The sequence below is a fragment of the Lacerta agilis genome, chromosome 15 (genome assembly GCF_009819535.1).
Source record: "Lacerta agilis isolate rLacAgi1 chromosome 15, rLacAgi1.pri, whole genome shotgun sequence".
NCBI classification, from domain to species: Eukaryota; Metazoa; Chordata; class Lepidosauria; order Squamata; family Lacertidae; genus Lacerta; species Lacerta agilis.
In genome coordinates, this window is record NC_046326.1 from 15,525,257 (window position 1) to 15,550,215 (window position 24,959).

Below are 24,959 nucleotides of genomic sequence, written 5' to 3' on the forward strand. Positions count from 1 at the left end.
AATGAGTGCCTGGGAACAGTTAAGGGCTTACAGTCAGGGGCAGCCTCCAGCACCTGCCACCTGAGGCAATTATTGTCTCACTTGGCCAAATAGGGCTGGCCCTGGAGAGAATGGTAGCCAAGCGTGTTGTTTGTTTTCATAATAAAAAGCACCATAAGAGGTGCAGTAACTGAAGGATAGAGAGAGCTTAGGGGTACTTTTAGGTAAAAATAGGACACTTGCAGCAACAGCCTTTGTCGGAAGATTGTCACTTTCCACCCTTGACCTAAGATGCTGTACACACAAGCTTATAACATGTTGCATGATTTTGGACATGAACTGCATCATGGCCCACCCCTTACCTACCATTTGAAGTTTTTTAAAAAAAATTCCAAACACAATTGATAAAATAGTTCATATGGATATGTTAAGCAGTGCATGATATAATATGGAGCTGTAACCAGAATAATGATAGTGTTTAATTTCAACCTGTTCCATTTGGCACAGATTTCATCTACTGAAATCTCAGGGGTCCCATTTTGGTTTGGCAAGTTATCCGTGGCTGCTTCTTTTTTAAATGTTTTTAATTGGTTTTTTTCCAAATAAACATGAGAACATAACTCCCCTTATTAAACAGTTCCCCTTACCTACCCCCTCCCCCAAGCCACAAATTCCTATGGGGAAATGTTATTCCAAAATTTCAAATGCAAGTCTGGTGAATGCCACTGTAATTGATGTTTTGTCGAGTATATGATGAAAGGGAACCATGTCTCCATAAAATTGTTCTCATTTCTCTTTCCAGCTAAGGCTTTAACTTCTTTGGTCAATTTTTCTGAGAGTACTATAGTCCATACTTTTTGCTTCCATTGTGAGATTTGTAAACATTGCAAAGATTTCCAGTTTGGGGCAACAAGTTGTAGGGCTCCTACTAAAAGAAAATTAATCTACTATTTATATTATATTTACCGGTATACATTTTTCCAAAGTGGCTGTAATCTGTCATACACCTACCAGTGTTCCCATGTCTTTACACCCTCTTTAGCTAAGAGGAGAAATAACTTTATTAATATGACTACTGTAGACTACACCTCAAAGGTGTAAAATGCTGTCTGTGTAGCAGCTAATTTTCTTTTATAAGCATGGACACTGACTTTAAGGGCCTCTTGGCTCACGGGCTCTACCAATCTACCTCTTCAATTACTGCCTCTAGATCTGATTCCCAAGTGTGTTTTATCAAATTTGTTTGGCTTAATTGTATGTCACTATTTTATATATTATTGTTATATCCATAGCTTCTTGATGGCATAGAAGCAGCTGCTCATTAAAGCATAAACTCCACCTCCTGAAAGAGAGGCTTGGTCTCCCTGGTTGACCATCATTTACCCTTATCACCAGTAGCGAAGGGAGGATGATTACTCCCATCTCATCCTCAAAACATTCCATGCGAAACAGCTGCGATGTTATATTCAGCCCCCGCCATAACCGGAAGCCCAGCAAAGTCCATTTCTAATAAAATTAGTTTTGCTTCATTGTTTTAAACAAATACTCCCCTGGACAGCACATAGAAATTAAGATACACACAGAGAACTTATTTTGATTTCAGGACTTGTTCTGGGTCTCCATAGGCTGATTAATGCATTTATTTGAAGTGTTTCTATACTGATTTTCAGGCAAACCTGACATGGCAATTTACCAAAGATTGAAAGCATTGATTTTTAAAAGTGCATTGGAATAAATGAAAAGACAACTGTTTAGAAGGAGCTGCAATTGCTGCTTCTCTGCTACTTTCAGAATACACTAGTCCTTCAGAAGCAGCTGAGGGGGGCAGTTGGGTGAGGAAGGGGCTACCACTAGGAGCTGGAGGGTGGCAGCTCCCCAAGCTGCTTTTCTTTCTTTTTCCTGCTGCTTGAGAAAGGCTGGTGGGCTGGGAAGATCATCTCAATCTCTCCCCACCATAAACATGGCTTCTTCCTTTTCCTGAGACACTCCCACAGCTACCATCCTGGCCTCATTATAAGGCAACCGTGGGCAAACCACTTCTTTTGCCTATCCATGAATTCTCCCACTTACAGATTGTGGAAACTAGTTCAAACAACAGCTGGTCAGCAAAATACAGGTGCTTGGCTGTCCACCACCACAATTTTCCCACTTCTGAGCACCCAATCCTCCTCACCCCTCCCATCTCACGGAGAAAATCCTCATCTGTATTAATTCACTTCCTTCAACGTGGCAGCGACTTTTAAGAGATTTATGTCATTAAGCCTGGGGCTCATATGGTTATCTCTTAACAAGGGACTGAGATCCTCTATATCCTCCTTGAAGCTTTTAAGGATTGCATCTTACTTTAATGTTGTCTGGCCTTTTCTCCTTTAGCCATAACAAGCTCCCCGCCCTCCCCCCCCCCCCGCATCCCTGAAGTCAACTTGCTGTTGTCATCACCCAGAGCTCCCTGCAGAGCACACAGTACAGGAGAAAAGTGAGGGAAGAAGATTGTTCTGTGGGAAAGTGGGAGCATGAAGGAAAGAGAGAAGACTGGCTGTGATGGTCTCCAAAAGCTTTTTAAAGCTGTAATTACATGTGCATCAGTGCAGAGACCTCAGCTGAACCACGAAAAGTTAAGTCAGGCAAATGACCTGTCCCTTGCAATACACACACGTTATCTCGTTTCCTCTACATACGAGAGCAGCTGGCTGAAGAGGAATATTAAACAAAGGCTGTGTCAATTTAATTCCCTTTTCAGGAGGCAACTGAAACTCACCTGTCCCTTATTTTCAGGGGAGCTGAAGCTCCAGTGTTGCCACGGGCAACAGTTGGGCCACTTGAAGCTAACTCAGTCATTCCCCTTGGCAACCATGACAACAAAGTTCTCTGAAACAGCCTTAATGAATGAAAGATGCAGGTAGATGGCATCTAATTGGAACAAAACCCATTAATGAACGGCAAGGTCAGGCAGCTTGGCTCATGTTGGCTGACCCATGAGGGCACAGCAAGTTGTAGGGTTGTGGGGTGGGTTTTTTTTGTTTTGCTTTTGTCTTGGGTTTTGCTGTGCAGATTCCACTTTTGCCGTTGTCTGCAGTGTTCACAGCTGTTGCCCTAGTTTCCTCTCTCCAGCTCCCACCCACTCTCCTGTGCAACGGCTGCCTACCACCTGCAATGCATATGAAATTTATTCCTTCCAAATCTATGAGCTTCCCCTCTCCTTGAAATAACAGTGCTAATAAATCACCAGTGATCAACATTTGTGAGTGAACAAAACAGCTATTGGAATATTTACCCCTTCCCAACAAAATCCAGCCAGCAGTAAGTTGCCACCCAGGCCAATAATTTATTGCTAACTGCATCACCATCACCATTTATTAAACTTATTAGTTGCATTTTTACTTGCCACTGCAACTCAGAGCGACTCACCAACCCCTACCATACATTAAAACCAAGGGGGGGGGGAATGCTTTTTAAACATCCCACCCACCCTAAAAGGCCATAGTTAAAAGTAAAAGGCCTGGTTAAAAAGGAATGTTTTTGCCTGACATTTGAAGGTACATAATAAACTGTTGGCATGAATAGGGGCACAAGGGAGATGGCTCAATGGCAGAACGTGTTTTGCATGCAGAAAGTCCCTGATTCAATCTCTGGTGTCTCCAGTATTAGCAGACAGTATGGTGGTGCTCACCTGACTCCTGGTTGGTCATGTTGCTGCTGCCTACGGGGTGGGGGTAAAGGGTGAGCGGTGGCAAAGTCAGTGCAGTGTGAAAGCACCAGCAGGAGTGCCGCTCTGGCATTGTCAGCATGTTTGTGCCCCCTTTCCCAGAAATCAGTAGCAATGGTCAGCTGAGTGCCACAGCTCCACCACACCAACTGCTACGCATGCTCAGACAAGGCTGGGAGAAGACTTATACCTGTCAGGATGCTGTCAGCGGCTCCCAGCTGGTTGCCCAGGAAAGTATAAAGACAAGGAAAAGTTTCTGACGGTTCTTTATTTCAATCTATATTTCAATCTATAGAACCCAGCCTCCTAGATAATGGCATTGTCCACCCCCCCTGCCTCTCCCACTTCCTCATTCGTCATTCTCATTGTCTCCTCTACATGTGTTGCTACGTGCCCTCTGTCTTTGAGCTCTTTGCTCTCCTACTTTTAAGGCTTGCTGGGTTCTGGAGGATGGAGGGCCTGGAATGCTTTCTAATGACGTGTCAGCTGGGTGTTGCTCTGGCTCTCCCACGATTTCCCAGCTTTCCCCCTCATCTGCCTCAGAGCTGCAACCTCCCTCAAACTCCTGTTGTAGATCTATACTGTCTTCCTCCTCCCCCTCCTCCTCCCTGGAAGGGTCAGGATGGGGAGGTGGCCTCCACCATTCCTCCTCTGCCCAGTCCCTGACAATACCTGGCATTCTGACAATACCACTGCCACAGTCGTCATCATCAACAACCAAGTCGGTAGCTATTGTCTCATCTTACAGTAGTAAGTTGTGGACTATTCCTTCAGCCTCCTCTCCTCTCCCCGAGAGTCGTCTGGGCAACTACTGCTGCAACAAACAGCTGTGCAAGCCTTTGGGAGGCAGAGACGCAAGAGGGCATCAGAGAAGGGAGGGAAGGAAAGAGGGACAGAGGCCAGTGTTGCCCGCGGCACCCCTGACCATCATTCAAGGCACCCAAGGGTGCCATGGCACACTGGTTGAAAACCACTGGGTTCAGGTGTTATGGAAGAAGGGTAACAAAAAACTGTATTTCTCCACTCCGTGAATAATTTAATACAGTTTGTAAAATCCCAACACGCTAAAATGAGACTGCCAGATGGGAGGGAGAAAAAATGGGACATAGCTGCGATCCAGCAGTTAGGTTGGGAAAGAGAACCAGGTTCCTGTACCATTAAATTTTATAGAAGAGGGAATATCAGCAGACGTTGTTTGCCTAACCTACGCTCCTATTTAAAACACATACACAAATAAGATGGGTTTAGCCTAATCTCTGGGTATGAGGATGAATTAGGCTGTTTAGTAAGCAGGCTACAAAGATGAGCAAAATGGTGTGGGGGTCTGAGGATTTGCCTTAACAGGCTTTAAAGGGCTTGCTTTTGTTTGAAGACTTTGGTATTTTTCATGTATTCCCCAGTTCTTGAGAAGATTGGATGTTGCAGTACTGGGCTGGGTTCCTTTGGATATGAAAGGGAAAACTAGAGGCTTACAGTGGCTTAGCAACATTTATTTTATTTAAATACAAACATATAAGCAAAGTACAGTGGAAACAAATCAGCTTCTACAACAGGGAACAAAACTGCTAGTCTTGCAACAAATTGAAAAGAGCTGCTTTTTCAACAATACAGAGCTGTGCCCCAGACTTGACTAATAAGGGAGAATGAGGATAAGTATTTTATGTGTTCATCTGAGGAAGGGGAGCCTCGTTATTCCCCACTGAGAGTTGCACATCTCCCTGCAGTGTCCTTCTTTCATTGTAACTTTTTTTGGGGGGGGTTGTTGTTGTATGAATTACAAGAGAGTTCTGGTGTGACATCGCTTGTTTGTTTTGTCCTAGAAAAAGGTATTATGCTGATGTTCCTGTTTTGCATTTTTATTCTGGAGGATAAATGTCTGCATTTTTTTTTTTGCCGGCAGAGCGAGACTATTCAGACGTCTCATCTTAAAATGATTGTGAGGCTGGAGACTACGAGCCTGGCGAGTTAGCTTTGTGGGTCTTTGCAAAGGGTGTGTGACCAGGGGCGTAGCAAGGGGGGCGTAGGGGGCAGACCGCCCCATGTTCCATAATGGAGGGGGTGACAAATTATCAATGAACAATTACTGCCCTACTAGGGCGGTTCATAAAAACTTTTTTTTTGTTTTGAAAATGCCTGCTCCAAAGGTCTTATCTTACTATACTAGGGATTATATAGCTATATATGAAATTTCATGCATATCGGTTAATATCTTGACCCTCCTCCACCAAAAGAGCTGTTCACTTGGCTGTTTTCCTATGTCGTGAAGGCTGAAATTTCAGTTCAGTGGAGCACTTACTGTTTCCAACCCTAACCCTGTGGAAAGCCATCTAGTTAGACTTTAATTTGATTTTGATATGTTTTTAGGAGGTAATTCAATTATTGTTTGATTTTATACCCATGTTATGTATCTGATGTTAGCCACCCTGAGCCCGACTTTGGCCAGGGAGGGTGGGATATAAATAAATGTTTATTATTATTATTTCTTGTTATTATTCCTTTGTAAGAAAATATGAAATAACGTAAAACCATTTTTGCAGGGAGGGGGGAAATCAATGGGGGGGTTGACAAGAAATTTTCCGCACTGGGTACTACCTGACCTTCCTACGCCTCTGTGCGTGACCCATGCAGTTCTGCTGGCCCATGCCACTTCCTTGGTGCTGCTTAAAACCTGTGATATTGCTTGTCTCTACTAGGCTGTTTCTTCATGATGTGCTTCCGGCCACTGAGGATTCCAAAGCCAATGTCTCTCTTTATGTAGAACGTACTTAAATGTAGTACTTTTGCTCAGTTGCGAAGTACATGCCGTATATAAGGGAAGGTTCCAGGTCCAATCAATATTATTCCCCGTTAAAAACAAAATATCTGAGCAATGAGGAATGGAGAATCTTGACATCCTGAAGATCTGCTGTCAGTCAATAGTAGACAATACAGGGCTGGATGGAAAACTAGTACAACACGGCACCTCACGTTCCCAACGATCTTAGATCATATTCAGTAAGTTGGAGAGGCATAACTAATTCTGGTGAACACATTCTTTTTACTAGATTCTATACCATCTTTTGTTATTCCTTCGAGATTGCACTTTGCTGCTTGTTAATAGTTGTAAATGTTAATGTACCAATGTTCTGATTTGGTGTTAAAGCAGCTTCCCATGGTCCTAATTTGTCTCATGGAGGTTGCACTGATTAAAAAGTGGAGTGTTCTCTGGTTTATTCACTGGTTTCTGAAGTGTATTACCAGCAGTTATGGAACAGCCAGAGCCATCAATGAGCAATTTTGCCCACAGGCTTCTGGTGTGGTTCCCTTAGCGACTGCGCAGTACTCCTCAGCTAAAATAAACAATGGCTATCGTACTAATGTAGATGGGGGCTGCTTTTGACCGGTTTGTGTGCTGTTAAAACAGTAATTTGCTTTGCACATGGCAATGGTGGGGTACAGAAGGCAAGTACCACAGCTCAGCCTCTTGTGCACATTGAACCAGATTTTCAGGACAGCTCATCTATAATTCTTCTAGGGCAAGTCTAGTGTCTCTCCTTAAGTTGTGGAGTCAAACATTTCAAGGCCAATTTCCATATGGCAGGGGTAGGCAACCTAAGGCCCGGGGGCCGGATGCAGCCCAATCGCCTTTTCAATCCGGCCCACGGGAATCAGTGTGTTTTTACATGAGTAGAATGTGTGCTTTTATTTAAAAGGCATCTCTGGGTTATTTGTGGGGCATAGGAATTTGTTCACCCCCCCCAAAAAAAAATATAGTCCAGCCCACCACATGGTCTGAGGGACGGTGGACTGCCCATGGCTGAAAAAGGTTGCTGACCCCTGCCATATGGTATGCCCAATATGTGCTGGTAGCAGTTATTCTGTTTCAGTGTATCTGAAGAAGTGTGCATGCACACGAAAGCACATACCAAGAACAAACACAGTTGGTCTCTAAGGTGCTACTGAAAAGAATTTTCTATTTTGGTAAGACAATGTTACATATCATCTGTGTGTCACCAGCAGGGGGATCCTTTGAGTATGAATGGTCAATTCTTTGGCAAGAGGAAAGAATCTTGTTTAAAATGTACGGTGCTGTATCCAATTGATGGTTTTTCCGAGTAGACGCACTGAATTAATGGAACATTTTGGCCATATCTGTTTATTTAATAAAATTTATATACCGCTTGATTGTAGAAAAAACCCCTCAAAGCGGTTTGCAAAAAAGATTAAAACAAGAAAATTATCACTTAAAGAATTGCAACCATCATGTTAAAACCACAATAAAACACAGTAAAACAAATTAAAACTCATAGAACTTTCTAAACATCTGTGTAGAGTTGTCTAAATAAGAATGCCTTCAGCAGGCACCAAAAAGAATACAGTGAATAATTTCAGAATACAGAGTAATTTCAATGGGACTACACAGAGTCTGGTGCTGGATACAACCCTGAAGGGTAAAAATGAACTGCAAACATGCAACTGCTGGTTTAGGGTGCAGAGGTAAGCAAATTGTATAGCTTGACCGAATTGTTTTGATGGCTCAGGCTATGTATGAACACTGAATTAGGTGCAATATATTTTAGGAAGTTAAGGCTTGTTTGCTTTCATATATGTGACCTTTTTATGGCAAGAACTACAATGTGGTTTGCTTATCCACCCCAGCACGGCTGTGAGATGTGTGCACAACCCACGGCAACAGCAGGTGCAATACCTTTCGTGAAGCAGTGATGCCTAGCAGCAAAAGCTGCTCAGGCAGAGTCAGTTAAAAATAGCACCATTATGCACCCAGGTACCAGCGGCATTGCACGACCGTCTGTGGTACAAAGTGTGCCACACCTGGTGGATGGTTAACGGAGAGAGAGCTGTGCAGGTGCAGTGGTGATCTGGTGCTTAATGCTCAAACTGGATTGCATCAACAGTTTCAAGCCAATAGCTAATATCAGCAAAAAGTTTCAGGTCAATACTCTCTGGCAGAATATATAGCTGAGCAGAAGCAGAATCATCCTCAGGCAAAGCTGTCTCTGCTTCTAAAGCAACAACAGGAATGTCCACAGACACTGGATCAGGCTCCTGTGGCACTTGCTGCTAGTGAGCCTGGTGTGCTTTTAGCAGTGATCACAAAAAACCTGTGAAGGCTTCCAGCTAGCTGAGCTTGTATCTTCCTCCTCTTCCTGCCTTGTGCACCTCATTTTTTGTTTGGTATCCTGGCTGACATGGCATGTCTAGATGTGTAGTATTCTGCGAAAAACCGAATGATGATAATAATAATAATAATAATAATAATAATAATAATAATTTATTCATCCCCCCCACCCATCTGGCTGTGTTTCCCCAACCACTCTGGGGGGCTTCCAACAAATTAAAACATGACATCAAACATTAAAACTTCCTTAAACAGGGCTTCCTTCAGATGTTTTCTAAAAGTCATATATTTTTATTCACTTTTAGGCCTTGCTCCGTTTTTATTTTTTAACCACTCAGCTCCTTCATTGTAAAACAATTTCTTTACTTTCATAATTGTTTAAACCATTAAAAAATTGAATATCTATATCTACATCTCTCTCTCTTACATTACATACTTGAAACAAAAGAATAAGAAATTACTGCATCAGCAATAAACTAACCTAAATGGTTATAGCAAAATATACTGGAATGAGAGTTAAGTAAAATGAACCTTGGAAGGAGAAGGAGGGAAGTCATTGGATATATAATATTATGTAAAATGTTTACTGTGAGATGTAAAATTGAAAATGTAATATTATTATTTTTAAAAATGTAACCTGTTGAATGCCAGAACACAATTCACCAAACGACTGAACTCCTATCAGCACACACGCACACTGGCAATAGCATCATGTTTTAACTGTGTTGGAACACTAAATTGGCATTACTTGGTGGCAATATTTTGATATTTCGACAGATCTTAATTTAGCGATCAGATTGTTGCCACACGCACAACTAATGGAGGTCACAGCATGTTTCATAAATACAATGTGTAACACGAGTTTCTGCAAATATTTGTAAGGTGAAAGCATGTCATTCCGATAGAAAATCTTCTGTACACATATGCATTTTAAGGATTACCTTACGCATGAGGTGGATTTTTTAAATTGTGCAATACAACTATCAGTGTCACACACATCACAGAGAAAAGACTGGTAAGGGAGGAGAAGCAAGGCTATTTAGGTGCCTGCTGCAACTCGGTGATGAGTTTTATAATTATGATTTTTTAATATAAGTTATGGAACATTACAATACCGGTATCTTCAAACAGGAAATCATATTACCAGGAATTATGTTATTCACTGGTAAGAATCACATGCGGGCAATATGGTTGTAATTAGCCAGGAAAATACTGTAAAATGTAACGTCTCAAAGTTTATTGGCCCCTTCTTGTTGAAAAACTGTGTAGAATGCTCAAAAATGGGGAAATTCTCTGTGTGAGGGGGAGAGCACACTATTATTATTTTATTATGACTACTTTTTATCTTTTGAAATTTTGCATGTGGGCAACCACCTGTGGCCCTGCCCATGCTATGCAAGGGGCTGCAGCTGTCTGGCAGGGCTGGCCAGTGCTTGAAGGGAAATGGTCCAATGCCTTCTCCAACCCCTGTCAGTCGCTTTTCGCTCCCACATCATGGGGGTGAAGGCATAAACGGAGCATTGCTCACACCATGTTCCCCACTTAGTTTGCAGCAACAGCTCCTCTCTGTTTCACACAGCCCACTCCAACCACCCTGCAGAAAACCCACCCAAGTTTTTATATGTAACTTTTTATTGATCTTTCAATTTTTTTAAAAAAACTTAAGTACATAATAAATTGTCTTTTCCCGTCTTCCAGATCCATTTTCCATGGTGTTTTAATTTCTCCCCCTCTGCTGCACAATACCTTCTGTTTCTTATACCAACACATCAATACTGTATTCTCTAGTTCCTTCTGTAGCTCATATTTAAAATCCTCCTTGCTAGTTCAGCAAACTAAGATTTCCTTTAGTAGTCTGAAAAGGGCTTCCCTTCTTCCACAAAACGATCATCGTTAGATTCTCTTATTTCGGCTATTAACTTCGCCAGTTCTGCATAGTCCATCACATGGGTGTAGCCAAGGTTGGGGGGGGGGGCAGGTGCCCCCCTAGATCCACAAGCGCTGCTGAATAGCCTAGAAAGTACTGTACTCAATTTTCCGAGGTTCTGCCCCAACAGAAGCCTGCTCCCCGGAATGTCTTCTCGTCCTCTATTTTTACCCGTGATTTCTCAAGAAAGGCTCAACAACTTTGACTTCCTTTAAAAAGCAGGGGGGGGGGGGAAAGCTGAACAACTTTGGCGGCCCCTAAAAAATATCCTGGCTACACCCATGGTCCACCTGACCTTACTTCTCCATTCTTCTTTGGTGGGGAATTCTTCCACCCATTTTTGTGCATACATATACCGATACGGTATATATATTTTAATCTGTCCCTATAATCCCCAAGAAAAAGGCTAACCCACCCAAGTTTCTGCTGCCAAGAGACCCCGGCTGGCTTGGAGGGGTGGGGAGTCCCACTGCGCCCAGCGACAGCCTCCTAGACTCCCTCGGCAGCCAGCGCTCCTCTTCCACATGTGGTGGTGCAGCCGCCCGGCTCTGCAGACGAACCGCGGGTCGCACGTGCGAAGGGCCGCGCGTCGTGTCCGACAGCCCTCGTGCAAGCGGGGACGAGACCACTTCATTGGTGGTCTCCCGCACGGCCTGACCTGCAGCACCAGCAGTAGCTGCCGCCGGAACTGCAGCGAACGGGCAGCTTGTCCCTTCGCGCTCCCCGTAGCCGTCGCGCGCGCCGGCTGACTGCCGTGCGCGCTGACGTCCCTTTCACGTCAGAGCCGCCGCGGCTGGGACGGCGCGCTGCTCCTCCTCCTCCTCCTCCTTCTCCACCACCTCCTCCTCCTCCGCCGGTTGCCATGGCGGCGGCTGGGGCCCCGCCCCCGTGCGGATGAGCTCACGCGGTGCCGCAGCCCCGGGAGGAGGGGGGAGGGGCGGCTGCTCCCTCACAACAAGATGGCGGCGGCGGCTGCAGCGTCCGGTGGCGGCGGTGGCGGTGGCAGCGCAGGGGGCCCCCCGCTCCCGGCGCCCGGGACCCGCCTGCCTCCCCCGGCCCCGCCGCCCTCCGCAGCCCGGCCGCCGGGCCCCGCGCGCATCGGCTACTACGAAATCGAGCGCACCATCGGCAAGGGCAACTTCGCCGTCGTCAAGCTGGCCACGCACCTCGTCACGCGCGTCAAGGTGAGGCGGGCGCGACTCCGAGGGGCCTCGGACCTGCTCCTCCACCGCCAGGCGCGCGGTCGCCTGACAGCTCCGCTCCCCGAGGCAGGAGCGCGCCGCCCCCGCGGCCTTGCGGGGTGGTGGTGGGGGGTCGCGTCTGCTTCGTGCCCGGCAGCGAAAAAGTGAGAGGGGAGACCAGACCGCCACCCCGGCACCGGCCACCCAGGCTCCTCTCTCCTCCTCTCTTCTCTTTTTCTGGGATTGCCGGCGGGAGCCTTCCGAGCCCCGCCATGCCGAGAATGTGCGCGGCGCGGCTCTGGGCATCCCCGGAGGCGTTGCAACGGGCTCCTTGGGCTTGCAGGAGACTGGCTTGGCAAGGTGGTCTTGCCCCTTTCCTCCTTGCTGTGAGGGATGCTGTTGCCGCTTCCCCGCCCAGTACAGTACTTGGTCCCCACAACCAGGCTGCCCTGCTTGTGCTCCCGCTTTCCGCGCTCCCGGAGAGGGGAGGTTTCTCCCGAGAGTGCCACTTTTCCCTGCCAGAGCAGATCTGCTCCTTCCCTTTGCCCGCTGGCTCCTTGAAGTGCCTGTGGTCCAGGCAGGCGCTGCTGCTGGGTTGCTGTGGACCAGTCACATGTGGCTAGAGATGCAGGCACCCTGGGTGCCTCCATGCAAAGTAGCTACGGTGGTAACTTTGAGAGCACCTCGCTTTCTGGCACTGATAAAGGTTCATCAGAAAGCCGGGCACGGTCTTGCTGTCAGTTTGCACAGGGCCTCTGTTGATCTCCTACTAATAAAGAAAATCTCTCTCTCTGTGTGTGTGTGTGTGTGCGCGCGCTCGTGTGCAAGCGCTTGTCTGTGGATAGGAGAGCAAGCATCACTCAGATGACAGGCCTGGCACCTGTTAGCAGAGCTTGGTGCCTTTTGCTTTTGTCAATTTCTTTCATATGCTTTTGGTGCATTAGCTGGCAATGCGTACCTGTGCTAACTGCTTACGTTTGCCAGGTTGGATGATGGATCCCTTTCCATCAATTGGGATCTGATTTGGCATTTTTTCTGTCCAAGGTGTGATATTCTGAAACTGACCAGATTATTTCATTCATAAAGTGACAAGAATCTAAACCGAAGCTGGTCACTTTCCAAGGATACTTCTGTTTGGGGCAGGACAGAATTTCCTGTCTGATCTGGTGGCAGCAGCCTTGGAATCTTACACCTTCTCTTAAAGCATGAAGCCTGACTACTGGCAGGAGTAATCTCAAGATTTTTGCCCAGTAAGCATCTTCTGACATGGCAGTTATCATTCTGTATGTGGAAAGGAGTGGTCTGGCTTGTGATGGTTGATCCTGGGTGACTGGTGGGAGGAGGGTGTCACCTGCTGGTTTGATGAAACTTTAGAATTCTGGGTCTGAAAGGAGAAAGCAACTTGATGAGATCAATAGTGGGAGAAAAGGGTTTTTGGGTTGTTGGGGTTTTGTTTTTGTTTTTTGTCTCCTGCCATGTAATCTATTCCTTAATCACCAGTTACTGCTGCTATGAGTGGTCATTGTGATTATTATTTTTTGCACATATGTAACTTCTAATTGAATTGTTAAATGGCATTGAAACTCAAGGACTACAATCTTTGACTCTAGCTTTTACTTTCCCCTTTATATGCATATATATATCTGCCAACTGAGGACTACACTTTATGCATTTGATAAAGTAGACTCTTGTCCATGAAACTTGCCGTAACAAATTACCGGTAGTTGGTCTTCAACATGCTACATTGAACCAAACACAGGTACTACTTGTATCCTCTGATCATGAAGCTGAATTTTTGGTTGTCGTCTTAGCTGCTGGGCCTTTTAGACTGATGATGTGCCAATCAGCTGTTTGTTCATCAAATGTTGCTGAATGCAGCTTGACAGCAAGTCTGACTAACCAACATATACGTTATAAGAAATTCTCCTATTTTGGAATAACTCAGGTGAGAATGAATAAGTCAGTGCTCCTGCTTTTTGCCTGCTCCCATCTACTGTTAATCTGGTGCCAGGGCAGCAATGCAGTGCTCTACAGAAATCTGGAATAAAGTCTTCATCTCTGTCTGCAGGCTAGTCCAGCAGAGCTTCCAGGTCAGCTCTGTTACTTGTGCTGATATTTTGTTTCTGCATAGTGTAGAAAGCAGACAGAAAGCAGTGGTCCTATGATGGTGAGTTTCTGATCTATGTAAGAAGCCCCTGGGTCCATCTATGGCTGTGGTGTGCAACATCTGAGGTGGCACACCGCTGCTGGTGCTACAGTTCAGTTTGTTGCAGAGCTTAATTGCTGCTTTCTCCCTACCCATGGCTCTTCAGTTGTTGTTGTTGGACTACAACTCAAATCACCCCTGACCATGGCTCATGCTGGCTGGGATGATGGGAGAGGAGTCCAACAACAGCATATGGGTGCATGTACTCCAGGTAGTTTCACAGGTAGAGCTATCCTCCATTGTTACATTCATATTTAAATAGCCTAACTCAACCAGGATTACTGACAGTGGTTGATGTTAAAGTCTATGAAAATATCAGGGTGAAAGCTGTGTTAATGAGTGACAGAGGCTTAGTATGGGAACTGAAGTTTGAAGAACCTGCTTCTATGAGAGTTTTCCCTGCATATCTTATGATCTGGAGCCCATTCCTGAATACAAAAACTTACTGACTGAGGAGCTCCTGGATTGGATCAAAACATGCCACTTTGCTAATGCCAGGGCACCTTCCACTTTCAGAAGATACCAGCACCCAGAAGAGGCTTCTTGCTAGAAAGTGGGCAAGACAGGAAGAAGTAACTTCTATTCCCCCAAGCCCCCAGAATCACTTCCCATGCTGTTCTGGAATCCCCTGGAGCAGCTTTTTAGGGGAATATAAGTGAAAGGAGGAATTGATAAAAATTGCCACTCCAACCCCTTCTTATAATGTTAGCACCGAGTAGAGCTCTCTGTTCATTACGAGAATGGATTCAGCTCATTGCATCTGACACCAGAAATCTCAATTTAAAATAAACCTGTCTTTCCTCCACCTTGTTTTGTTCAGAGTGGGTCTTAATTGCACAAAGACTTGTTCGCAGCTTCTTGGATCAAGAGACTGACTAGCATGTACTGTATCTGAAATGCTTCTTGAACCTGTTGATTCACTTCTGCCAGTGGGTGGAGAAGAACTGCTGTTCCTTGGAAGTTGAGTCTCTGATCAGTTTGAGCAACTTGCATTCTGAGAATATTTAGCCTGACCCGAGTTTGTAATTCAATCAAGAGTTCAAAGTGAATTCTTGAAGGCCAAATATCTGACCTGTACTCTCAAAACATGTGTGGGTGGGTGGGGGCAGGTGAGAGAAGAAATGCAGACTTTGAAGAAGGGGCAGAGGATCCTTGTGCCTCTCAAAACCTTTTCATCTAAAGGTTCTTCGAGTTCATTTTGTTGTCTCCAGCAAGCAGAGTACATGACCAGCAGATGTCTGCTTATTCGGGGTTTCTCCAGTCCTTGTGTTTTTCTGTGGTCTCAATTGGAGGCAGTCACCGTAGTGATTCAGAGATGGCTGGCTGCAAACAGGCTTAGAAACAAATAGGTGATTGTTTACAAAGTCCACCAGAAAGCCTGAAGTGTTGAGCAAGGCACTAATACTGAAATGGGAAAGTGTTGTGGGGAAATCCCCCCCCCATGCCCACCCCACCCGTCTCCATTGAAAATCAGGCCAGTGTTTTTTAGTTAACAGGAATTCTGTCTGGGGCTTGACTTAAGTAGACTTTGGTAGGGACAGACAGATCCATGGAAAACTGGAACCCTGGGGCAATATCCAAAGGTTTCACAGAGTTTTGTGATAGTAATTGAGACATTGGGGGGGGGGGATCTGACTGCAGTAGAGGTTACCCATCTACAGTATTTTTTCCCTGTCTGCTTATGGTGAAGCTACAGAATCCAAGAGTCCTGTTTGTTACAACTCTGAGCATCATTTTGGAAGGGCAAATAGGTGAGAGGAGCTGTTGTATTAGACCAATAACATTTCATGGTTTACAGAACGTGTCATTGTTTTTTAGATTCTGGAAGATTCAGTGTGGCTTGCTTCATACAAGTCTTAAGTTCTTGCTTGTTACAACAGGGGTAACTTTATTGCCTACTTGCCTTTCTTTATGGAAGACCCCTTGCTTCTCAGTAGAGACTTCTAGCTTTCCCAGTAGCCCTTCTTCCGTCTCCTTGTCTGTCAGAAATTCTTTTGAGCTTAGCGCTGGCAAGCTTCCTTCTAAGGACAAGGCCACAAACACTGTTGAAATGGACCCTTTCACTTAAAAGCGCAGATGGTCCATTTATTTACTGCGTTCTTGCTAACCTTGAAAATGTGTTTGCTGAAATTCAGAGTGATGGAACATTGTGGTAAGAGAGCATTGTTCACTTGAAAAATGCAGGCTATTTGGTTTCAGAGACAATGTTTAGATGCTACTATTTGTGAAATAAACTTTGATGCATGCATGCGAAGCTAGGTTTAGAGGAGCTGATTTTAAATCCTGTTAACTTTTAGTGTATGGCAAGGATGCTGCTGTCAGCTAGACAGGAACCGACTTGCTTCTCTGGGGGTATTAACAGGACACCTGCAGGATATCTTACTGTGTTCCTCCCTCTCTGTTTCCTGTGTCCTTTCACCTCATTTCTCTTATATTCTGATGTTGCACAAGGAGGGGGGGAAATGCTCTATGACCTCTCTACCAGGCTGTTGTGTACAAATCCTTCTAGTGGCCTTGTTGAATTACAGAGTAGAATTTGCTGCACTGGCAACCCAGTTGTGTCACTGCAGGCAGAGGGAGTTTGAAATTGCCCCAGTACTGGGCAGTGCCATGTGTGGAGTCTTATTACGCAACTGTGGCGAGGCTTGGGCCCTTATCCATTAATTTATTCTGGCTGTAGTTTTGTTGGTGATTTTCTGATTCTCTCTCACAACATTATGCTGTGTATCTATATTTACATGCAAGATAGTATTTTGTACAGAAACCTGATGTGCATCAGTAGCGCATTGCATTTGGCAAATATGCAAGTGCTCTCTCAGAAATGCTGCTATCCCTCCATCTTGTGTCCTCAGGAGGCCAGGTAGGCTTTGTCTGAGATGCATACTCACAGTCTCCATAGTTCTTGGTTTCCTGCCTTTGCCTTCTGCAAGCTCAACTTGCAAGGGCTAATTACGACCTTGTCATATGCTGGGGACAATCCTGACAAGTCTAAGGTGAAGGTGTTACTGATAGTGTAGCCTTTTCCGCACACATCACTCATGCCTGAGAACATGGGTAGGCAAACTAAGGCCCGGGGCTGGATCCGGCCCAATTGCCTTCTAAATCCGGCCCGCAGACGGTCCAGGAATCATCGTGTTTTTACATGAGCAGAATGTGTCCTTTTATTTAAAATGCATCTCTGGGTTATTTGTGGGGCATAGGAATTCGTTCATTCCCCCCCCCCAAAAATAGTCTGGCCCCCCACGAGGTCTGAGGGACAGTGGACCGGCCCCCTGCTGAAAAAGTTTGCTGACCCCTGCCTGAGAAGTTGATTGTTTGTTGTCTAACTCTTCCCCACCCCACTCCCCAGTAAATTTTAATTTAAGCTGCACTGTAAGCTGAAAGCAATTTAACTTGCCAAGTTGCCAGAGTTACCATCCAGAGGCCTCTTCCCCTGGCCTCAATATTGGTATATGCACTTGATTTCCCAGGCTGCTCTAGTTTACCTCACAGTTTACCAATATTTTAACTAGGAAAGTGAAACTGCTTTTTTTTTTGCTGACATTTCACATTTGGTGACTTCTGGCAAATGTGGCTTCCTGGCTGACCTAACTTCTGAGTCTGAGGTGTAGGATGTTGAACAGCAACCACAATTCTGTTTGTTGAAATCCTCTGTAGTCAGATCGGCAGAATGCATCATTATTATCATCATCAAACGAAGCCCTACTACTTGATGAGTTGGGGAAAAGCTTCTGTTCTTTGGGGAATCTGCAGGACTTCTTATATGGCATGTTTGGAATGGCTAGTTGTTGGGAGCATTTGTGATTTGTTACTTGCCTGAATGCTGAAAATGAAAAGGGTCATGTTCAGGGCTGTTCTCCTTCCCTGTTCAACTCTTCTGCTGTTCCTCATGCACATACTTCCCTCTGGCACACAAGGCAATGTATACTTAGGAGACTGCTGCCTCCTGATCATGGCGTAGTGCTAACTTGGTCTGGGTTTATTTTCTGGTTCAGATCTTTACTCACAGTGCACAGGGACTATGACTCCCCCTCCCCTCTATCAATTGAATCTTGTGAAATATGTCTGACATCTATTGGAAAGACACCTTTTCTAGCAGTACTCCTGGGGCTTGTGGTTTCTCAAAGAATCCTGATATGTTTGCTGTTGAATGGAGAAGGATGTGGAAAAGAGGTAGAGAACTGTTGCCAGCGTATTCACTCTGTGATTCCCTCGACACTCCTTAGAGGCAGAAGAATGCATTAATCGCCAAAATGTTTTTAACTGTGCTATCTGACTCTAAACAACTCTTAACTTCTAAAAGTATATTAGTGTAGTCAGCAAAAGGACCACTATAAAATGTCCAGCACATACAGCTCAGTTCTGTTGAAAGGTGACATTTGTGTGTCTCAAAACACCTCCTTTTGTGAGGGCTGTAAAAACTGAAAAGTGTGCAGTTGTGTTGGGGGAGGGGGAATTAAGGTCTAGCTCTTGCATAACCCTCCCCAAAGAAAAGAGCTCCACATGATCAAATCTGAGGAAACAAGACCAGAACTTTGGTGTTCTCTCAAGCTCTTATCAGGTGGTGCTGGAGGGCTCTCTGCAATATTGAGATTTAAGGTAGATCAAAGTCTTGTTCAGCATTTCTTTCCATGGTTAGATAATGCAAAAAATGTGTTATGAAGAATTCACTTGTTTGCTTCATAAACAAACAGCACTTGCTCACCCTTGATGGTTGTACTGCAGCTTGTTTTCCAGTGACTGTCTGCTGGGGTGGGAGAAAGGCCGGAAAGAGTATCAAAGTTGGCTGACCGACTTTGTGACTAGTGTGTCCTGTGTTGCACCCCTTTGGGAAGGGAAAATGGTAGTTGGCATACTGCATGCACATGACTCCCTGTGTCTGGGGGCAGGCACAGATGATTCCAGAGACCTAAATGCAGTGGCGGTACACCATCCACAAGAGACAACATTTCTGAGATGCCCTGGTTTTTGAGTCATTGTTGGAAAAGATTGGAAATGGCTCTAAGAAACAAACTGAATTAGTGGCTTGTGGTCACGTTCATGTTGGGTGGGGACGAAAAGTGCATGTGTGCCCTTAAATGCCCATTGCTTTCAAGATCTGTGTTAACTGTGGTGAAGCTTTGCTGGAATCCATATTCTGTGGGTCACTGGGTTTTTTAAAGATCATACCTGAAGATCACAATGAATCTATAGGTAATATAATTCCACATTTGCAAATTGGACTTCCAAGCTTCTGGAGCCCTGTTTGCTATTTATTCATATTGAAATACTAAATAAAATCAATATTACACATAATAATAATAAAACAGAACCATAAAATTCAAAACAAATTCAGAACTCTAATTACATAAAATTCCAGCCTACATCCAGTGAATGGGACAAAAAAAAAGTCAAGGAAGGTCACTCAAAACAAACAAGTATTTTAAGGCCTTCTGAAAAGCCTGAAGTGTAGCCACCTGCCACAGCTCTATAGAGAAAGGCTTGGAGAAGCCCCAAGCATCAGTGGTACCCTCTTTTCAGTATGTATTGGGGACTTCTGCGTGGAGATGAGTCACTTGTTCTAAAAATGACTAATGACTGCGAATCATTCTGAAACAACTCTCTTTTGGTGTGTGTGTTAGGTAACAGGGAGGCTGTTGGGCTACAGAAAATCTCTCTACGCAACCAATAATATTTCTTTTACTGACAACTCTTGGGCCACTCTTAACAGGCTGTAGCTCATCCTTTTATTAGTGCGCCAGATGTGATATGAATTACCTGCTTCTGGAGATCACAGAGCATGAAAGTGTTCTCTGCTCCCACCACCGCTGTTTGGCATTTCAATCTGTCTGATCTTGTTTAGCCTAGGGGCACTGCATGGTATTATTATTATTATTATTATTATTATTATTATTATTATTTAAATTTGTATACCGCCCTATACCCACAGGTCTCAGGGCAGTTCTCAACATAAAAACACAATATAAAATCACAAAACATAATAAAAACAAGAACAACCCAGTAATCCCTCCCCTCCCCAACACATTTTAAAAGGGCATTGGATTTCAATCAGCCAAAGGCCTGGTTAAAGAATGACACTTTTATCTTCTAAATCTCTCAAAGTTTCTTCGGTATGTCTCTTTCAGTATTTATTAAAATATTTGTATGGCATCTTATTCCTATGAACAGCATTCCGGGTGGCCTCTGACAAGTTACTGTAGCAAAGCTGAAATAACTGCAAAAGTGAAAGCAGAGCTAAAGCTTTAGATGAAACAAGTTGCGCTGTATATATATAAGTATATATATAATGTTTTCCAAGCCCTCCTTTGCTTTGTGTCCTCCCTCTCTCCTATGATGTCTGTCAATTGGCCCTGTCTGAAGAGATGGGCATGTTCTCTGAATCAATTCTATTATCAGTTTTGTCACATTATTTTATTGTCTCTTGAAAATGTCTGAAAGCTATACATGTTATGTGTCGGTCTTGTTGGGCATGCAAAAGAAGGAGAGTGCTAACTATGGAAACCCCCCCAAAGAAAACTGGAATGGTATTGTGTGATTTTTTACTTGGTCTCAGTAAAAAAAAAATTAAGACATTTTAATCTACCTTTTGAGTACCACATAACTCTTCATTTTGCTTAAAGTTAAAACAGAAGAGTGGTGGGGGGGGAGGGTTTAAAATATCGTAGTTTGTTAAAAGAGGGCAAGAGCATGGTGGATGCTCTTATCTGCAGCAGAGGGTATTTTCACATCCTCCTTGCAAAATGTCTAGGTTAGCTTGTGCCAATGCTACACTGAAGCAAAGAACACATAGTAGCAGTTTCCAACTACTCAAGTCTGTCCACTTACATCCAAGAAAGTGTGGCTTTTAACTCTGTCTTTTGAGTGGCTTTGCCAGGTTGGCCAAGCAAGTTCCTAGGGTGCCTGCTAATTCCTATGTGAGAATTAAAATATTGCAGTGTTTCTAACAGGGTCTTCCTGTTCACAGTTCACCTCCAGCCAAGCCCTCTTTCAGGATACTCCATTCCATTCCATTCCATGCCACCTCCCAGCCTTGGAGCTGGGAAGGCATGGGGATGGATTTGCTGCTGCAACAATGCCTAAAAATTAGGGAGAAGGCTAATAGCATACCATGCTTTCCAGAAAGCAATGGCAGTTTCCATGACAGAATGGGAAACACTTTGTAGGATTGTTATAGGGATAACACAGATATTCGGTGTTCAATCTGCTTTGAACAGTCTCTTTTCTTTCTTTCTTTCTTTTCTTTTTTTTTAAAAAGTATAGTGAATGTTGATAGGAAAGACAGGAACTTGATGAACAGTACCTCGTTGCCTGTTTGCCATACATCAAAATTTCCCTTTAGAATCTGGGGTTGAGCAGTGCTTGTGTTTTATGTGATTGAGCCAGCAGTAGCATACTGGACGAGAATCTGACATAGTGACCTTTTTCTGCTTTGGAAGTGCTTGGTTGTCAGTTTTGGTTAACTGTGAAATTCCAACCTGACATTGCAGAAGGCATACCTCCTGAGCTGGTATGTAGTTAATTGTCGGCCAACGCAGGGCTGTACATTCACACACCTCATATGTCAAGTGTTTTGCTTATCTGAGTGTTGCTATGAATGAATTTTGTGGAGGAGAGACTAATAAGCTTGGGAGGGGGAAATCTCTGTTGAGGTTATAAACTGATTAAAACTGGGCTCCAAGATTATGAAGGGTGGTTAAAGAAGTGTGGATTGCGTCTTTCCCAGCTGTGAGGCAACATAGATATGCTGGAGTGATGGTGAGATCTACTTAAATTGCAAAATTGTCTTGGCCAGTGAGATGGAATAGTCCTCATAATGACAACTGTGTGCACAGAGTACCACTTCACTTTTTATTAAAAAATATCTTACCCATAAAATCTCTGTGTTTCAAGCATCTAGAGAAGACAAACCAGTAGAGCCAGCACAATAATGCAGAGTTTGCAAATACCCTGCCAAAATTGGTACATCCAGCACTTATGCACTAAAGCAGGCAAGTTGCTTGTTCTTTGCTGCTTCTAGTGTTGTATTTGCCTCAGGAGAGGCTGCCTAGGCTTGGCCCTGCAGCAGTCTAAGCTTTGCAAAAGAATGGAAGATTAAGAGACTTCCAGAAATGTAACTAATTTGTGTGTCCTTTTTTTGAGAGAGAGAATGAAGCTACCAAAGTTAAGACAAATGCAGGATTCCCAGCATCATGCTCATGCAGGTGGTAGTGTTTAACTCAATGCCTACCCAATCTCCCCAGCAAACTCTGCTGTTATCCCATCGCTTCCACAGCTAGGCCTCAATATTCAGATAGTTAAGCCCTCATTTCCTGATTTGACTCTGACTTCCAAATGTGGTCTTTCCTGTCCCCCATGAATTTGGTAACATGCTCTGAGAGGATAGCGTGTAATCGCGAGTCGATAACCCGCCACCTGCGTGGAGTAAATAAAACACAAGGACACATGATTTTAGGTTATTGGCCAAAATAAGGCCACAGCTTTATTGGTTATAGCATGTGAACGGTATTGGCTTTAGGCATTGGAGAAGAGCACAACGCTTGACTCCACCCCACTTGGCAGGGAGTCACCTTAGGGTTAACGACCAGTGGGAGGAGCTTGTTGATGCAAATACAACTGGAAGCTTCCCCTAACGTCACTGGGGGTCGTGCCATGGCCCTAGCCACCAGCAGGGCATTGGACAGGATCCACGACCGCCAAATCCCCTTAACGGGATACCCCTAGGAGTTAGGTGATGGCCACAACCTGCCCTCCAACACACAACACATATACATCACATATTAAATATTCCAATGCCTAACCGCCAATATACCATAAAGTTGTGACGAATTGCTACGAGGTAGGCAAAAAAACCAAGAGGCCGGTGCCAATTTGGCAAATGGATAAAAAACTCCTACCAGGCCCCTTGGGCAACCAAGGCGACCAACCGAAGTCCATAGCAAGGTCAAAAGCCTAGCCAAACCTAGAGGAAGGGAGGGCGGGTGATCCGATGCGAGCAGGAAGCAGAATAGGGCAATGGTGCTGCTGCGCCCATTTAAAGTCAGCCAGACTCCGCCCCTGGCTAGCCCTATTGGCCAGCTGAGGGGCTTGGTGCAGCAGCAGATAGGGGCTGATGCAGGGGGCCGAACACGCCCCCCTGCAAGCGCGGGAAACTGCTCCCGCTCGCAACTCCTCCCCTCTGGAATGAGGAGAGGTCTTCTCCTCCCAGAATCGCTACTAAAACCAAAGAATATATTTTAGCATGACAGGAGGAACACAGGGAACTGCCTTATACAGAGTCAAACTATTGATCCATCTACCTCAGCATTGTCTACATTGACTGGCAGCTACTCTCCAGGGTTACCGACTACGATCTTTCTCAGTCCTACCTAGTGGACATAGAACCTAGGACCTTTTGCATGCAAGCAGATGCTCTGTCCCTGAGCTATGGCCCTTCCCAGTAGCTGTCTTCTGGGTACCATTGTGCTGGATTTGTGTGTCTAGCCTTTGGCCATTCACAACTGTTACTGAGGCTTCTCTCTTGATGAGGGCATCTTGCATTGAAGTCAAGCTATCGCAGCTCATTTTGACATGGTAAAAGGCAACTTCATGCTTTCCTTTGTAAGAGAAGGAAAGCATCTGTATGTAACTTCTGGGCAGTATATTTTTGTACTTGGCAGACAGACACCACCACTCTCTGATTTCTTCTGTTTTAATAATTTTTGTTAGTACTCCCAATTAACATCTACTCTGAAGTCCTATTGAATTCAATGGGGCCTGCTCCCAGGGAAGTGGGAATAAGATTGTAGCATTGGTATCTCAAGATGTTCCAGTTAATTGCAGTCATTTAGTATTTAAATCCCAGATTAAAACTGGACTTGGTTCACTGATGATGTGAACATCATGCCAAAACTTGGTACTCTTGAAGGATCTGCCAGCAAGCAAACCACTGAGGTCCTGGTATTTTGCTCCCTGCACCAGCATTGATGGATGATATTTCAGCAGTGGGTTTTCTTTCCATTCTGCATCATTTTGCCTTTCAGGGTAACTGCCATGGATTTCTTTTCATAATAAAAGCACTGGCAGCTTAAGGTGATGGTAGCTGCCTGTCAGTGGCCGCATTGACGTAGGTTTACCCAAGGAATGTATGGTGTGCATACGTTGAGATTTTGGATATGATTTCTAAGGAGACTCTTGTTTTTCAGAGTGGGAAATTGATTGTGCGGTTACCGTATATACCCGAGTATAAGCCGACCTGAATATAAACCGAGGCACCTAATTTCCCTACAAAAACCTGGGAAAGCTTATTGACTCAAGTATAAGCCGGTTCACCTTTGCCGCTGTGGAGGAGGAGGAGGAACGAGCAGCCCAAAAGCAGCCCTTTGGGCTGCTCCTTCCTCTTCCTCCTTTGCCAAGTTTGCATTTATGCGAGCAGTTCAGGAATGGAACAAGCTGCCTGGGGAGAGTAAAGAACCGCCATTCTTGTACGCTTCTTAAGGAATGGTTGACTGGGGAGAGCGGGTGGCGGCACGAGCGGAGAGAAAGGGCTTCTTTCTCGCCGCCCCCACCGCCCGCCTCACTCGAGTATAAGCCGAGGGCAGCTTTTTCAGCACAACAAATGTGCTGAAAAACTAGGCTTATACTCAAGTATATACAGTATCTAGATCTTATTTGCTTAGTGCCAGTCTACAGAGTCATTTGCTCCACTGTCAGTATACCTTTTTAAACTTGCAACTCCTACACCAGGCATAGGAATCCCGTGACACTTCAGATGTTGTTGGACTCTAGTTTCCATCATCCCTGACCGTTAGCTATGTCAGATAGGGAAAATGAGAGTTGGAGTCCAGCAACACCTGGAGAGCCAC

At 44.7% G+C, this 24,959-nt stretch overlaps 1 protein-coding gene across 3 annotated transcripts in view; it reads left to right on the forward strand.

Annotated features, from left to right (window-relative positions):
- Positions 1 to 11,768: 11,768 nt before the first annotated feature.
- The window catches only part of SIK3 (SIK family kinase 3), a 96,406-nt gene continuing 83,215 nt past the window's right edge, over positions 11,769 to 24,959 (forward strand). For 2 of the 3 annotated variants that reach the window (XM_033171610.1, XM_033171609.1), the window contains exon 1: positions 11,769 to 11,915. The gene's annotated coding sequence lies outside the window, so the exon portion shown is untranslated. The remainder of the gene's footprint in view (positions 11,916 to 24,959) is intronic. The other variant, XM_033171611.1, reaches the window with a different exon arrangement.